Below are 17,570 nucleotides of genomic sequence, written 5' to 3'. Positions count from 1 at the left end.
ACATACCAGAGAAGAAAACTGACCAACTCTGTCCTTACAAGATTCCCATATTTTCAAGCCAAGGAGACTTTGCTCCTTTCCCTACTCACCTAATGGACACAGGAACTAAGGGGAATGTTGATAAACCTGGAAAAAGGGCCTCAGAGTGTCAGAGAAGGAAGCCCTGGGGAAGGTAAAGATGTGGGAGCCATTGGTCATGTTGTAAAAGGACACAGCTCCAGCTTCATAGTCCAGAACAACCCCCACCAGCAGGGGCTGCTCATGCAGCTCAAGGGCAGTGGGGGGAGAGGTCAGTGCTACATAGCCATTCTCTGTGCACAGCTGAATGGTCCAGAATCCAACTCTGGCTTCTGCTTCGTGTCTAGGCCTCTGTGCACAGTTGCCATGCAGACTCCCACATCCCAAGCTGTTCCTTCTCCAACATCCACTTTGAAGTAATGTCTTCCTGAGGTGAAGCCCTTTCTGCCCAGGAAGCAGGGAAAGGTGGTAGATCTCCTGGAGGAAAGCCCAGGATTCTGCTGGCTTCATCCAGGAGACACTTGTCTCTGATCCTCAGACAGAGGTAGGGCAAGATGAGCTTCGTATGGATCCCAAGTCACACTGACTGCAAAAATGTAAGTCAAGAAAACTAAATATATTTTTGATGCTGAGAACAGAATTTATCTTAAATAAAATCAACTTATTTTTAAATCCAAGAATGGTTTGGTTTTGGCCTGGGATTCTACCCAGGACTTTGGGCATGCTAGGCAAGTGCTCAGTCGCTGAGTTACATCCCAGTCCTTAAGATTTCTTAATAGTTATACGAACTAGCTCTACAGTGAAAATCATCATATCTGTTCCAGAGAAAGGTATGGAGAATCCAGAGAGCTAATTTTACCCAGCACTAAAATTCGTAGGACACAGTGATATCTTAACAAGTAGAGGTAATAATAATTTCAAAAATTCCATCATTATCATCATCCCATCTCAGTCATTCAGAGTTGCCGAGGACTAGCACTAACCAGAGTGAATATGGTTCCCATCCTGTCCAAAGCCCTTCCTCTCCCTTGTTGATCTCCAGGAATCAGGGAACAGAGGAGCCACAGGGAGTGCTCCTCCATCTCCATTGCATAACCACATACACGTGCAAGAAGAAACTGTGCACTAATCAGTATAAACCATAACAAACCAAGTTTTATGTACAGCTATCTGCATATTAATATATAACAGCATGTGTATTTTTAAAATATGTTTATAACATGTGCACTTCATGTTATATATGGCTATATTTATAATATATAAATTCAAAGCCCATTTTTTATATATTAACATATGCAGTATTTTTTGTATTGCATCTTATTATAATACATTACATCAAACATGCAATTTTCATATTACATATATCAATGTTTGGCTTGCTATACAATACATGTTATTATATTTTTTCTCTCTGTGTTTCTACATAAAAAACTGGCCAGACGGTTTCATCATCAGTTAGTCAATCTGTGGAACAAACATGTAATGTATATGTGCAACACTGGCAAGAGGTATGGAAAAGAAATATGTTTAGAAAAGTTTGATAAAACATGAACACAATTTCTATATGAGAAGGTGTGATGTAGAAGAAGTCTCCCCGTCCACACAGCAACTCTCTCCATCATCACAATTATGATCAAAACGTTCTCAGACTATGATGGCAGATAAGTTTTGTTACCTACCTTTATAATGTCAGTATACGAGCTATAACAACCCTCTCCTGAGAGCACACTGAAGAAATACTTGGCCATGTGGGTACCTGTGTGAAAGGAGCCAACGGGAGGCCTCTGGAACCGAGGGCAGGAAGAAGCTAGGGCCATACACCCTGCAACCCAAGGAGAATAAATCCTGCCAGGAACCTAAGAGGGCAAGGGTAGGTACCTTCCCTAGACCAGTGTTCGAATGCGAACACAGCCTGGCCACACCTTCACTGCAGCCTCCTGTGACCCTAAGCAGAGGGCCCTCAAACTGTGTTCACACTCTGGACTCATAAAGTCTGTAAGATAATGTAACTGTACTGTTTTAAGACACTAAACTTTGCTAATTAGTTGATAACAATAGATAATTAATATAACCAGCATATAACTTCAATTAAGGTCTAATTATGTAGGCAAGTTATCACAGTAAAACTTCCTATTTTCATAGATTTTATATTTTTAATTATGGAGAAAAAGTAGGTAGAAATCTAGCAATCACTGATAAATGGAGCAAAGGTGGCAAGTAGATGCTAGAACTAGTTTCTGTCATGATTCTGACATTTTCCTGTGCTGTATGAGGCAATTCCTTAAAATTTTTCAAACCATTGTCCATCATGCTCACCTATCTTTCTGCACTGTTCTCGGTATTGGAAATAGTCACAAGAAACATAACAGCAGACCTAATCTATGCTGGGGCCCGAATCCTACGCCAGACACTATGTTATCAGGACAATTTTGTGTAGTGGGAACTGTGAATACACTCATTTCTCAGACAGGGATACTGAAAGACAGGAACTGATGGGGGAGACGGGGCCACCACACTAGAGCTCAGGAGCTGGAAGCTTCCCACAGATAGCAGGAGGTAGTACTAACTCAGCATAGAGCACACAGGACAACGAGAATGAGGAAGCCCTGCACAAAATAATCACGGAACCTTTACTCCAGCCTACCCAAGACAGAGGTAAGTGGTTAAGGACCCTCCCCACACAGCACTGAGGGAGTCCTGATCTCTTATACCTTGATGGCACCTTAACATCGTCTTCACATCCAAGTAAAGCTCAGCAACATCACATGCAGTCCCTGTCTCCAAGGAAAAGGCTTCAGGTGTTTCCAGCTTCACAGCACAAGCCCTGGAAGAAGCAGAGGCAGAGCCTCAGTGGTCCTCTCCCTTCAGCTCTACCCACCCAGACCCTCCTTTCCTGTATTCACATGGGACTCACCTACTCAAGGTGTCTTTCACATCCTGTAGGGAACAAAAAAACAAAAGGTGAGGGTGTTAACATCAGCATTCTGTGGGCTGTGACATCGGAGTCCTCTGTCTATAAACACAACTCCCCAAGAAGGAAAGAGGGACCCAGCCGGAGACACTGCTGCAGCATCAGAAGCAATGATCCCACCCAGCTTCTGCCCACTCGGCAGGAGGCTGTGACCTCCCTGCAGAAGCCTGTGGGGAAGAGCAGTGGCCTTGGTGGAATCAGCCTGTGGCTACTGGGGATGTGGCAGGAGCTTTGCTCAGCCTCCCTCTGGCAAGACTGGCTCTCAGGGACCTGATGTCCTGCAGAGTGAGCCCTTGTAGAGATCATCTGTCACCACAGTTGTGTGTGGTGACTGCACAGGCAGCTCCTGAAATTGGGGCACCTAGAAGGTAGCAGCCCGTATCGAGGGGTGGTGGTGCTATGCCACCTTCACAACTAATCCCACTAGCGAGATGCCGAGTGCACAGCTCCAGTTATTTACCTTTGTACAGCTGTAAGAAAGCCCATGATTGCTCAGCAGCAAGGACTCTACCAGCAAATCAGGGAAAGGCCCTTCTTTGGGCTGCCCCACTGCCTCATCTGTCATCTAGAAAAGTATTTCAGGAAAGAACCTGCCTCAGATCTCTGCACATAGCCAAGGGGAAAATACCTAAAGCTAACCCTTGTCTCCATTTTCCCACTCTACATTCACCTACTTCAAACTAGTTTTTTTTCTTGTGCTGGGGATTGAATCCAAGGCCTTACTCAGGCTAGGCAAACTCTCTACCACTGACTGATATCCCCAGTATTTTCTCATAAATTTTAATTTCAGACAGAGTCTCTCTAAGTCATGCAGGATGGTCTTACCTTTGTAGTCCTCCTACCTGAGCTTCCCAAGTAGCTGGGTTTACAGAGTAGTGCACAATGCCTAAGTGCCCACACTAATGCTCATGTTGGAGTACAAGCAAATCGCTCATCTCCCCATGCTTCCTGACCATCCTCCTCCTAACAGCTCAGTGTCAGAATCCTCCTTTCCTTCTCCAAGTCCACAGTCTCACCTTCATCAGCTTATGGGCTGAACCCTGACACTTAGCCTCCAGTTCCAGGATGTGGCTCTTGAGCTCATTGCTCTTCTGCTGCATGTTGGCCTCACTCTCCCTCAGTCCCCTCAGCATCTTCTCTTCTTCTTTCTCCAGCCTCCAGAGATACAACTGCTCTTCTTCATGGAGAAAAGTCTGCAGATGCTTAAAGTCAGACTTGATTTTTTCTTTCTGGATCTCTATCTCCTGCTAGAGTTTAGAAAGTATTGTCAACAGTGTCAACAAACCAGGTGTCCATGCATAGATGATAGATAAACAAAATGTGGTATATAGGTAAAAGGGAGTACTGCTGAACCTTAAAAAGAATGAGAGTCTGAACCATGGTACCAGGCTAAACTTCAAAGACATTCTATTATGGGAAATGAGCCAGAATTAAGGAGACACATCATGTTCTTCTCACTTAAACTAGGTGCCTACAATAGTTAAGTTTGTGGAGTCAGAGAGCAAAATAGCAGCTACCAGGTGATAGGAGGAAGGGAGAATGGGATTTAGTGTTTAATGGGGGCCAAGTTTCACTTTGGAATATGACAGAGGTTCTGGAAATGGATGAGGCTTCAGAACAGTATGAAAGTACTTAATGCTACTAAGCTGCACACTTAAAATAGTGAGGGTACTCAATCTTATGTTTATTTTAACACACACACACACACACACAAAATATAGTCAGCTACAGTGACACAATTTTCCCATGGGTCACTAGAGCTGGAAGAATGTTCCAAGCTTCCTACAGACACTCAGATGTGGGAGAGATTAACCCTGACTCCTCTACAGTCACCAGATTAATTTTTTTCTTATAAAGCCAGATACAGGAGGACAATAGGAGTAGAAGATAATTCATTTGTGGAACTAGGATTAGTTTCAATTACTTTATCAATTACAAGGAGAGAACTATTTTTTATTTGGGATTTGAGAGCTATCTTTGAGTTTGAGGGAAAGCAAAACTGGTAAAAACTATCAGGAAGAGTGAGTTTAAGATAAGCTGTCTTGTAGGATAGTCCCAAATTCTTAGAGGAGAGAACACAGGTATATCAGGCTTGTGTTATGGCTAATGGACAATATTTATCCACTTTTCCAGGGTCATTGTAATCATCTCTATGTATAAAAGCCCAGATTAAGTGATACATGTTAATAGACTTAGCTTTTATTTAAATAAGTGTAGAATTGCAATTTCCAGGTGTGCTTTCTAAACTTATGCAGAATTTCAATACAGTAAGACCTCAACTTACAAACATTCGAGTTGTGAACTTTCATAGATAGGAACGAACTTATCTATGAACATTCATAGAGGCCAGAAAATTGCAGAAGTAGCTCACATGTCTGCCAGACATTTTCACAGTTATGCTGCTGTGTGCTTACTGTACAGCACAATAGTGTACAGTAGTACAGTGCTCAATCAAGCCCAGGATGTCTGGAAGCAAGAGGAAAAGCAGTGGTGAAGTGAAGGGAACTGCCGGGAAGTGCAAAGCAAAAACCATAGTAATGAAAGTGAAAATAATAGGGATTGGACTGAGGCGATAAAATAATAGATGCCAGTAAAAGTAAAAAAAGTTTATTTACACTTGTACTGTACTGTACCAGCATTTGAAGGTAAGTGTAAAAGTAAAAATAGTTTATTTACAGTATTTTGTGTGTTTGTTTTTTTATACTTTACATTGTACATTTGTCAAGGTGTATAAGTCTCACTTTGTCAGACTTACGAACAAATGCGACTTAGGAATGTTCTGGAATGGAACTCCTTGATTAATCAGGGACTTACTCTAATTACAATGCTGTTATAGAATGTCACTGACTTAGGATGAATTGGAAGTTTTGTGCAGGAGACCAGTGCATCTGTACCCCCTGTATTGATGGGCTTTCCTATGTGTCACTTATACTCGAGATCTTCCTCCTGCACAAGATCTCAGAAATAAGAGATGTAAGATTATTCTCTGGAAGCTCTGGTTAAACCTGTACACACAAAGGAGATAGAAGATACAAAGGATCCTGAAAGAAGTAGTGGAACTCACTATCCAGTGAGACATGGACTGCCAGCTAATGGATTACAAATATATTGCCACACAGAATGTATCTTATAATGTGGAGCCTTAGGAACCATGGAAAGGGTCTGATAGCCTTCAGCCTGCGGGTCCAAGTGTAGAGATTCTAGCAGCAGCTAGGATGCTCCTTATAATTCATGTTGTCTTTCTTTATTGGCCTCATGAATTTCGTCTGTAGGGAGCTTGTTTTAGGAATGTTCTCAAAGGTTGTAAGGCTGATGACCAAACTCTATGCTCTCATTTTCAAGTATCTGGTCTGGTGCAGGGAGAATAAACCATTTTAGTGTTTTATCTCAATCATTCTCTATCCCTAAACACTAGGATGGCAAATAGTCAAGTTCTCTGAATCAGATTCTTACCTTCCATTCATTTATTTGTGTGGTTATGCGCAGTTTTTGATTCATATATTCCTCTTGAAGTTGATTCAAATTTCTGGCAGCTTGCTCTAGCTTTTCCTAAAGGAAAAATTGGGTGAGTAAAGTCTATTCAATTTCATTCTTCATTAGATACCTAATGGAAATCCTAGCATTCAAGATGTGCTAAAATTAACAGTGAACATTTTTTGAGGTTTAACGTTTGCCAGGGAGATTGCTGAGTACAGTATATGCTATGACATACAGATCCCCTCACCAACCTTGAAAAGTCAGTAGAAATTTTTAATATCATGGGCTGGTGATTTAGCACAGTGGCCCTGCACCTGCCTCAGAAGCACAAGGTCCTGAGTTCAATCCCTGCTACCAGAAAAGAAAAAAAAAACACAGAAAGGAAGAAATTTTTAATATCCTTTCTAGACTTTGCAAAAAATGTCTCAAAAGAGGCTGAATAACATACAAATTGGAGAATTACTGGTAGGCAGTGGGCTTGAAATTCCAGTCTCCAGGTCTGACCAGAGCCTAAGCCATGTCCACTACCACAGTGTGGCCAGGGAAAAGTTGCATATAGATGTGATAATTACCTTAAACAAGATCTTATGAATGAATGCACTGCACAAACATAACCAATTCTATGGTGTTTGGCACATGTCTTCATCATTTTCTCATTGCTGGGACATAGTACACAGTAGCCATGACTTAAAGGAAGAGAAATTTAATTTGTTCAAGTTCCAGTCCATAGTTTTCAGGCTCCAGGCAGAAGCAGCATGGTGAATGGGCCTGAGCAGGGAGAGTTGCTCACATCAGGGCAGTCAGGAAACAAGAAAGAACCAACCTGGGAGATAAACCTTTCCAGGTCACACTCCCAGTGGCACCTTCCCTAGCCAGGTTCCTACTCCTAACACCAGGTCAGGTATAGCACCTCTGCGAATGAATTTAGAAAGACTTAATACCCGTGTCAAGCTTTTCGGTTATTTTTCAAAACAGTTACTCATGTCTTTCTTCAAAGAGTTTGAAGCAGACACCAATTATTCCTCATAATCAAAAGTAAAAAAATATGATCATTATGTACTGCAAACATGTACTAATAAAAATTACACAAAAAAGAAAAAGAATTGGCTACTATTCTCTATAAACCCAGCAAATGCAATTGAATAGCACTCTCAGGGAAGGGCTCTACCTAGCTATCTTAGCAAAGGTACATTGCCCTGAATATGTCACGTGCCATTCTGATCTTTACATATTTCAATGACCTCAAAGTCCACTGATGGGGGAGGGCCTGGTTTACATCCCTATTCACAGATATGAAACCAAGGCATGAAGCTGTTAAATAAATCACCTCAAACTGCCCACATGGTAAGGACCAGGGGTAGGATTTCAACCTAAACTATGTGCCCTGAGGATGACAACCATGAATTTGTGCTACTGTTCTTCCTCCTACTTGCTGGGGGAGAAATTCAAACAGGGCCATTCCAATTACAGGCATTAGCAGCTCCATGGAGTCTAAGGAAGCACCAGGAGTGCCAGTGCCGAGCAGGGGTCAGGACTGATGTGACCTTGGGAAGGTCAAGGAGACTTCCTGGAAACCCAGCTCCACACCCTGGAGGATAAGCCAGCAGCCTGCACTGAGCACAAGATCCTCAGCTCCAGTTGGGCCAAGGCCCAGGGCAGCAGGATTAAGCCAGCTCCTTCCTTCACCACCACACAGGACCATCCTTTAGAAGCTCTCAGGGGACAGCCAGGAGCTGCCAGACCTCTCCCTTCAGTTACACTCTGCACTCATCATTTCCAAGTTTTTAACTGTTCTTCGGGAATTTTGTTTGAAACTGTCATCTCGCTACATTGCTGGAAGGGACAATTTGAGATTTCTTGTGTTCTAGGAGTAACTGGGTGATTTTTCTCAATGGCCCTGATCTTCTACTTCCCAAGTGACTATGCAACTATGACAGGTGACACCGTTGTCTAGGGTTGAGACTTGGAGCTGACACTCAGGTCCTGGCCCATGGCTCACTTTCCCCTGTCCCTGCCTGCCTGTGTTCTGCACATACCCAGGGGCCTGGGCCTGGCTGCACACTCACTTTGTAGCCCTGGCACACGTCCTCCACCAGCACCGTGGTGTGCCCTTGGTGCTGTGGTCCCCACTCACAGTGCTAGCAGATGAGCTGGCCGTCATCTTCACAGAAGAGCTGGAGCCGCTCCCCATGGACCTCACACAGCAGCTCCTGCTCTGCCTTCTCCATCTCCTGGATGAGCTCAATAAGGCTTTCCAATGGCCAGTTCCTATGGATGATGTCTAAGCTAAGTTGTTTCTTACAGAGATGGCAGGACTTTTTATTCGGCTCTCTGAAAAGAAGCACTTCAATGATGCATACTCTACAGTAGCTGTGTCCACATTTGACACTTACTGGTTCTATCATCATTTTCCTGCATATGGGGCAGGTGGCAATCTCTTTCATCTTTTGAGTGATTGTTGTTGAGGCCGTAGCTTTTCTCAAGAAGCTCCAGATATAGAAATCAAGCTGCCCAAATTTCCACAGTTCTAGAAATACACCTCACCCTTGCCTGTGAAGCCTCCACAGTTCTTAAAATCTTCAACCTAGAGTAAAGAAACGAGTTGGAATGTAGAATATACACAGGTATGTAGTTGTGTTGTTTGATAATCTAGCCGCTACCATGGTTGGCCATCTCAATGTAACTTAATGAATATTTAGTAAAATTTAAAATCCCTTTCTCAGTCTTTCTAGCCACATTTCAATTGCCTGACGATCTCATGTGGCTGATGTCTACGTGATAGACAGGCTAGGACTTGTGGCTCACATCTTTTATTCCAGCTACTGTTGTGATTGATGCAGGAGGATGGTAAGTTCAAAGGCAGCCTCAGTGAATTATTGAATCCCTGTCTTATAATAACATATAATACAGAAAGAGCTGGAATATAGCTCAGTGGCAGGGTGCTTACATGGCATACTTGAAGCCCCGGTCCCAAGCATCACCAAACAAGCAAAAGCAATCTGGACGTACAACATCCAATCATGCTGGGAAGTTCTCTGGGGCCAGTGCTGAGAGAGATGGAAAATCACAATAGGCTTCCTCACAGAAGTTGCACCAAAAGCCACAATTCAGTGAAGGAGTAAGAAACTCCTTCCCATTCTAATAAGCACCATCACTACCAGAATGATCTCTTTATACCTGGTGGTAACCCTCAGATAGTTGGGTGATCTGTGGAGGATTCCACTGAGACAGTCCAATTGAACTTCACCTTCACCTTCACCCCCACCATACTCCCATGGAGTTGGTTTGACAGAAGAGAAAAAGATGGTGGGGGGGGGGGGTTCAAGGTGATCTCTCCTTTACAATGGCTGTGCCTAGAATGAAAAACTAGGTTTTACTAAATAACTAAAGTTCTCAAGTCGGCCCTTCTCCTCTTACAATGAGGAACAGTCTCTTAGGGCCATATATTTCTTCTGCAGCTTCTATTATTTGTCAGTCACTTCCCCCAGGGGTACACTAGGCCCCCTCAATGCTAGAGGGACTGGGCTTCTGGGGAACAGAGCCTCCCTTCCTTCAAGACTCTACATCCCCATCCTGCATCTCACTCACCTTATGTTCTGGATCTTCTGCGATATAGTGTAGAGTCTGGTGAAATCCAGAGCAGATGAAACAGTGAGAGCTGTGAGCCGATTTCAGGCATTTCCTGACTAAGAGAACAGGGCTGCACTGTCAGCAAACGCTGTCTTCACCCCCACCGTGCTCTCACACACCCATCCCTGCTCCATCTTCCACCCAGAGGACCCTGTTCAGGGGCTATCAGAAGGACAACCCCTACTGGCTACCGATCTTGTCAAGACTGCCACTTCCGGGAGCTGAGGCAGTCAGAGGAAAAATGAGGCATGAAACTGCTGAGAGAGGCAGGGCATAGGTTCAGGGCTAAAGGAGTTTCTGAGGTTATTTTGCCCTCAGCTTTTCTTGAAAGGGAAGGAGAACAGGGAAACACCCTCTTTTAAAGGAACAAAGTAACAACCCAGGAAACTCCCAGCACAGGCTATGGAGGAGTAGGAGTCTGCAGAGGGCCAGCTCATAGCTCTGATGGGAGATCTTTCCCCATCTCATAACCAGACCACAGATTTTGTCACCACCCAAGGGAGAACTACTATTAAATGGGAAAAAGTGAATTACCACCTTGAAATAAGACCTTGCCACATTAATAGCCTGGGTATAGGAGGCCTTTATTCTAAGTGCAAGAGAAACACTTGTGTAAGAAATGTATATATGCAATGGTTCTAAGAAGCTGCTAAAGGAGCTAGGGACACAGAAAAGAGGAAAAATATCTTGGATTCTGGAAGCAGTCTAGGGCTCACTCAGGGCCTGTGCCTTGACTGATTTATAGGTTTGTGGTTTTTTTCACATGCCTGATGATAGGTGGACTAACAAATCCGTATAGTTGAGGCCAGAATCAGGCCTCTGCCCCTCCCCACAGTAAAAAGAACATTAGACATTGTAACTATGAGGGTAAATAGATGACATTTTTAAAAATGTTATTTAAATCTCAAAGTGGCTGATTGATTTAGCAAAAATAGTTAATAATATAGTGTGGTGTTTGTAAAAGTAAAAAATATGACAACAACAGCACAAATGTAAGAAAGAGCAAGGGAAATTCACTATTTTAGAGTTTTTGTAGGTGAAACATGATAAATTAATGTTGCATACTATAAAATAAAAAAACAAAGAATTATGGCTAAAATGCCTTTTTAAAAGGCAATAAATTGAAATCATAGAAAGAATTCGAGACAGACATGGTAGTTTAAGCCTGTAATCCCAGTATCCTGGGAGGCTGAAGAAGGAGGATTGCAAGTTCCAGCCCATCCTGAGCAATGTAGTGACTCAGTGAGTCACTGCTTCAAATTTTTAAAAAGTAACTAAAAATTATACTAAAGTCATAGCTCAGTGAAAAGGCCATAAGTTCAATCCCTGGTACTGCAAATAAAATCTATTTAAAAGAAAAAAGAACTGGGCTGGGGATTTAGCTCAGTGGTGCCGCCACCTGCCTCACAAGCACCCGGTCCTGAGTTTGATCCTCAGTACCAAGAGAAAAAGAAAGAAAGAAAGAAAGAGAGAAAGAAAAGAGTACTCAGTACATGAGGAGCTCAGGAAGAAAACAATGAACACATGGGCAACTAGAAAAGCAATTAGGTGTCAATAATCACACTTAATGTAAATAATCTGAACACTCCAATTCAAAAGTCGTGGGTTGTCAGACTGAATTTATAAAGAAAGGAAGAATCAAAAGAAAGGCCCCACTATATGCTGCCTAGAAGAAATTCACTTTAAACATAAAGATCCATGTAATGCTAAACACCATCACTTGTAGCCTTGTATTTTAGACCCTCATACATGGTTTCCCTTTATCCACTCTTGCCTCTCTTTCTACAACCCATTCTATGTTTGAATACTTTGTCATTTTTATTCACTGTTCTGATAAAATTGCTTTTGGGTTATTAAAGCCAAGTGTGAAAAGATTTCTTCCAGAGGGGGGTTAGTGCTTGATTTTGTCAGAGACAAAATCCTCTGTAGGGACAGAGGAGAAACCTTTGCCTGGGTCATTCACTTGTTACTTACTAAAACCAGAACTTGCATTTTCTTGAAAGCTCAAAGACTTGAAAGCTGCCCTTATGGAAAAAAAGGGACTCTTCATTTTGTCCAACAAATGCAGGTTTGCCCTTCTCAGGCCCAAATTCTATCTCCCCCGCAGGATTATTTGCAAATAAATCTAGGAATGGCACAGTGAAGCTTCCAGAAGAACTGCATTACCTTCCTCCCCTCTTCTTTTATTTTTTAATTTAAAACTATTTCAATGTAATATGAGTAGATATTAATAAGGAAAATATTTGTTAAAAATAATCTTCTATGGAAAAATAGAGAAAAATTTCATAATAAATTAAAAAATAACATTAGTAAATTACCATGATTTTAGAAGAATGGCCAAAATGCTACAGTACAAGTCATAGACAAAAAAAAGACTCTGACAAAAAACAAAGAAATAGATAATAGCACAAAACGTTCTTTCCAATGAACTAAAATGATCTAGTGGTATAAATGAAACAAATTAGCATGTATAGTGAAGTATTTTTGAAACCACAGAATATATGATTTGAGGAGCTTTTAGAGCTTCTCCCTACTTCCTATAGCTCTATCTTCAATTTTATGTTTTCTTTAATATTTAATAGAAACTATGTACAATAAATTTTTATTGTATTTTACATAAGATAGCCATCCAGAAATTTACATAGATTAGAGGGAAGATAGACAGTTAAGGAGGGCCCAGTCCTGAGGGATATTTTCTCAGAGCATGAAAGTCAGAGTTCATCTGGGAAAAAGGCTTCAAGCTGTTTGATTAAAGGGATGTTAAAAAAAGGTAAAATGCAGGCCTTTGGGCAGATAACCACATGCTGGAACTACCACTATTTCAAAGGTGCCATTCTTAATCACAGCCCTCATCTAGTCACCTACATGGATTCTTGACCATGACTTAGGAAATACCATCCCAAGGATGTCTTTCCCATTAGGCAAAAGCTCAAATATTCATTCAATCCCAGACATAGGACATAGGGATGGCTTTTCCTTCTTGCCCAGAATAGGAAGAAACCCCAAATTTTTGATTACTACTGACCCAATCTCCCAAATTTTAGTCCTTATTTCCACTTTCAGTTTCTCACACCAGAGAAAAAACACAGCACTCAAACATGTGTGTCTGATTTATTTCACTTAAGAGTATGGTCTCAATGTCCATCCATTTAGCGATAAATGTCTGAAGCTCATCCTTCTTTGTGGCAGAGTAGTATTCCATTGTATTAAAAAAAACCCACATCTTTTTAATTCACTTATTAGTTGATGGGCATTTGGGCTGTTTTCAAGATTTAGCTATTACAAACTGTAATGCTATAAACATGAGTGTGCACATATTGCTGTGGTATGATATTTTTAATTTTAAGGGAAGATACCAAGAAGAGGAATGTTCTAGTGCCATTTGCTGAAAACACTATCTCTTCCTCAGCTCTTGAATTGAGTTTATATTCTATAAAATTCTAATGTTAAATAATCCTTCAAAACTCAGTGGGCCATATATGCGTGGTTCTATTTCTAGATTCTCTGCTTTATTCAAATGATCTATATATCTTTCCTTACACCAACACTGCCTTGATTACTGTAGCTTTAGAATAAGTCTTAAAATTAGGTACTAAACATCTTCCAACACTGTTGTGTTTTTTTTAACTTTTCTAGGTCTTTTTTACTCCTACATAACTTTTAAATTTCAATATCCAATTCTTCATTTATAGCAAGTATACACAGACCTGAATTTTTATATATATCTTGTGTTTTCTAATCCTGCTAAATTCAAGTACAAGTTCTAGGGGTTCCTAGAGATTTCGTAGTATTTTCTCTGTAGAAGATCATTTCACCTACATATAAAGATTTTACTTCTACCTTGCCAATCCTATCCTAATTGTGTCATTTTATTGACAGACTATTTTGGTTTGGGCCTAGGTTTCAAAGTTTAATGGACAGATAAAGAGTAAGCATATTTGCCCTTGTTCCCCACTTTAAGGAGAAAGCATTGTATCTTCTCCATTTATATAAGGCGTTCTTGCTGGAAGTATGGAGTACATGTCTTTAATCTGTTGAGAAGGTTCTGTTCTACTTCTAGTCTCCTGATAGCTTTTACCATGAACAGCTGTAGAATTTAGTCCAATACTTTTTCTCCAACTAGTGACAGGATCATATGGCTTTTTCTTTTCCTCTGTTAAAATGATGACTTTTGGGGGTGAATCTTCCAATGCTGAACCAATACTGCCATCCCTATAACAAAACCACTTTCTACATCCTGCCAGATCTGACTTCTAATAGTTTGTTTTGTTAAACAAATTTCTATCTATGTTCATACTTTTTTCTTCTATTATCTTTATCCAGTTTTAGGATTAGCACAATGTTGAGTTCCTAAAATGAGGGGAGAAGTATTCCTTCTTTTTTCTGCTTTAAATGTTTGATATAATTTATCAGTTAAAATGTTTATGAGCCTGCTGTTGTCATATAGGTAGGTTTTCAAGCTAGGAATATACTTTCTTTAATAGATGCTATTTAAATTTTATATTTCCTCCAGAGTTAGTTTCATTAATTTGTCTTCCAAGGTACTTCTTAGAAGTTGTCAAATTTATTTCAAAACAGATTTTTGTAATATGCTTTCTATATCCTTTTAAATTCTGTAAAATCTGTGGTAATGTCTCCTAGATCTTGATATTGTAACTTAAAAAAATGTATAATTGATATTGTGTAACAGGAAGAAAAGGTCTAAAGGTGCAGGGGACATAGGAGGGGTAGGGGAAAGGAAAAAAGGGAAAAGAAAAAATATGAGAAAAGGAAAAAAGTGGAAAAAAAGTCTTTTCAAATAGGGAAGGGTGGAAGGGGTGAAGGGAGGGCAAGGGAAGGGGAAAAAAAGAGAACCAAGATACTCATGTAATGGTACAAGATCCATTGTGATGAATGTAACTGTATTTTATATGTAAAATGTACCAATAAACTTAATGGGGAAAAATATAAATAAATAAATTTAAAAATGTATGTCTCCATGAGTACATATCTATGGACCAGAATAAATCAGAAATTATAAACACCAAGAGTGTGATTATCTTTGGATGACTATTAAGAATAATATTCATTTTTCTCCTTATATTCATTGCATTGCATTTATTACCTTTGGAATTAATATTTTATTATTTCAGGTAGAGACCTTAGTAGTTTATTGGCTCCTTTACCTTTTCCCATTACAATCATAGGTGTGTTATATATTACATCTATAAACTTGAATAATCATCTCAGAAGGTGTTATAAATTTAGCTTTCAGAGACAGACAGTTATAGTTAATATCTAGATGTCCTGCCCAAGCCTCATATGCTCATAGGTGGTGCTTTAATGAGATGATTTGATCACAGGGGCGTGATACTTATGAGTGGACTGATCCACTGATGAGTTTATAGCTGAATACGACTTGGGAGGTGCAGCCTGGTTGGAGGAAGTGGATCACTGAGGACGTGGCCTGGAAGGGTATATTTCCCTACCTCCACCCTTGCTCCCTCTCTCTGCTCCTGTTGCCATGCCATGAAGGTACTTCTCCTCCACTATGCCCCTCTGCTATGTCACCTGCCTTGGAGCCAAATCTCTACAAACTGTGAGCCAAAATGAACCTTCCCTCCTTAGAGTTGTGGGTGTCAGATATTGTGTCTCAGTGACAAGAAAGCAACTAAGACACATACCTTAGGGAACTAAAGAAAAAAAGAAAAATGTACTGTATTTATCAATTATTATAAGTATTATATTTACCAACTGTTATTTATAGTTGTAAATACAGAGCAACTCTATTTCCATTCTTTGCTGCATTTCTGTTTCTATTTCTTTGCTGGTGTCTCACCATTTCATCTAGTGTCAGTAATCTGTCTGAAGACCTTGAATGATTCCTTTAGAGCAAGTCTGCTGCTTATGAATTTTTCTATTTTTTCAAATCCTGAGACTGTTTCTACGTCACCTTCATTCCCAAAGGATATGTTCACTGCATACAAAATTCAGTACCAATAATTCTCAACCTTCAGTACTTGAAAAATATTGTGTTATTCCTTTCCGGCTTCCATGACTTCTGATAAGAAATCTGTAGTCTTTCAAACAGATCTCTAGTTTTCAGCAGCTTACATTGTATCTGAGAATGAATTTGTTCAGTTTCACCCTATTTAGGCTTTTCTGCTTTCCTTTTTAAATTTTTCTACTAATACATGTTTGTAGTATGCAACGCTTTAGGGAATAGATACATACACTTAACATTCTTAATTTTTCAAATTTCTCTTCTCCTTCCCCTTCCTTCCTTCATTCCTTCCTTCCATCTAGATCCTTTCCCCCATTTTTAAGTTAATGTTTGTGATACATAATAATTACATTCACTGTGAGTAGTTGCTTCATGTACATGACATATTTTAATGCCTTTTACATTCCTTCCCCTTCTCTCCTCCCCACATTCCATCACTTGATTCCTTTCCCATCTGCAAAATATTTATCACTCAGTTTCCTTTTATCTATCTTTTATTTTACTCTGTACTAATAATTTGGGTTTCTCGTATAAGAGAAACCCTACAATATTTGAAGTTGTGTATCTGATTTATTTCACTTAACATTATGGTTTCAAGATGCATCCATTTTCTTACAAATGACTCAAATTTATCTTTGTTTATAGCACCATAGTATTCTACTGTGTATAAATACTACATTTCCTTATCTATTCATCTGTTGATGGACATATAGGGCATTTCCCCAAAATAGATTTTATAAATTGTGCTGCTGTGGACATGGGCATGAATGTATTACTATAGTATGATGTCTTTAGTTCTTTTGGGAAGACACCTACTAGGGTAATAGCTGGATCAAATGGAATTTCTAGTTTTAACTTTTTTGAGGAACCTCCATACTGATTTCCACCTTGGCTGTACTAGTTTACATTCCCATCAACAACACAAAAGAGTTCCTTTTCCCCCATATCTTTGCCGGCATTTGTTATATTTGATTTCTTGATGATATTCTTTATTTCTGAATAAGGTGAAATCTCAGTCTTATTTTAATTTGGATTTATCTAATAGCCAGCAATGTTGAACATTTCTTCATGTATTTAGTGGCTATTTGTACTTCTTCTGAGGCGTGTTTGTTCATTTCTGTTGCCTACTCTTTGAGGAGGAAGTTCATATTTTTTAGTTCTTCATATTTTCTAGACATGTCTTCTGTCAGACATGTAGCTGGGAAATTTTTTTTCTCATTCTGTAGGTAGTGTCTTCACTCTTTTGATTGTTTCTTATGCTGTGAGGATTTTTTACTTTGATATAAACCCATTGTTGGTTCTTGGTGTTATTTTTTGTGTAATTGGAGTGCTGTTTAGAAAGTTCTTGCCTACACCTATGACTTCAAGAATTTTACTATTTTATCTTCCTGTAGGTTAAGTATTACTTTTTAAATATTTGTATCTTTGAAACATTTTGATTTTAGTTTACTACATGATAAGAGGATCTAGCTTCAGTCTTCTGCATGTGTA

At 39.9% G+C, this 17,570-nt stretch overlaps 1 pseudogene across 1 annotated transcript; it reads right to left on the bottom strand.

Annotated features, from left to right (window-relative positions):
- Positions 1 to 81: 81 nt before the first annotated feature.
- On the bottom strand, positions 82 to 9,002 carry LOC147826239 (E3 ubiquitin-protein ligase TRIM38-like; annotated as a pseudogene). The gene is made up of 6 exons (XR_015439370.1): positions 8,533 to 9,002; positions 6,443 to 6,538; positions 4,006 to 4,236; positions 2,933 to 2,955; positions 2,730 to 2,842; positions 82 to 604 (listed from the first exon to the last, which is right to left on the bottom strand). The product of XR_015439370.1 is annotated as an E3 ubiquitin-protein ligase TRIM38-like (transcript).
- Positions 9,003 to 17,570: the final 8,568 nt, after the last annotated feature.

The sequence above is a fragment of the Heterocephalus glaber genome, unplaced genomic scaffold, assembly GCF_053883595.1.
Source record: "Heterocephalus glaber isolate CG9 unplaced genomic scaffold, H.glaber_assembly_v1.0 deba00001472, whole genome shotgun sequence".
NCBI lineage: Eukaryota > Metazoa > Chordata > Mammalia > Rodentia > Bathyergidae > Heterocephalus > Heterocephalus glaber.
This window is presented reverse-complemented; position numbering and strand designations above follow the sequence as displayed.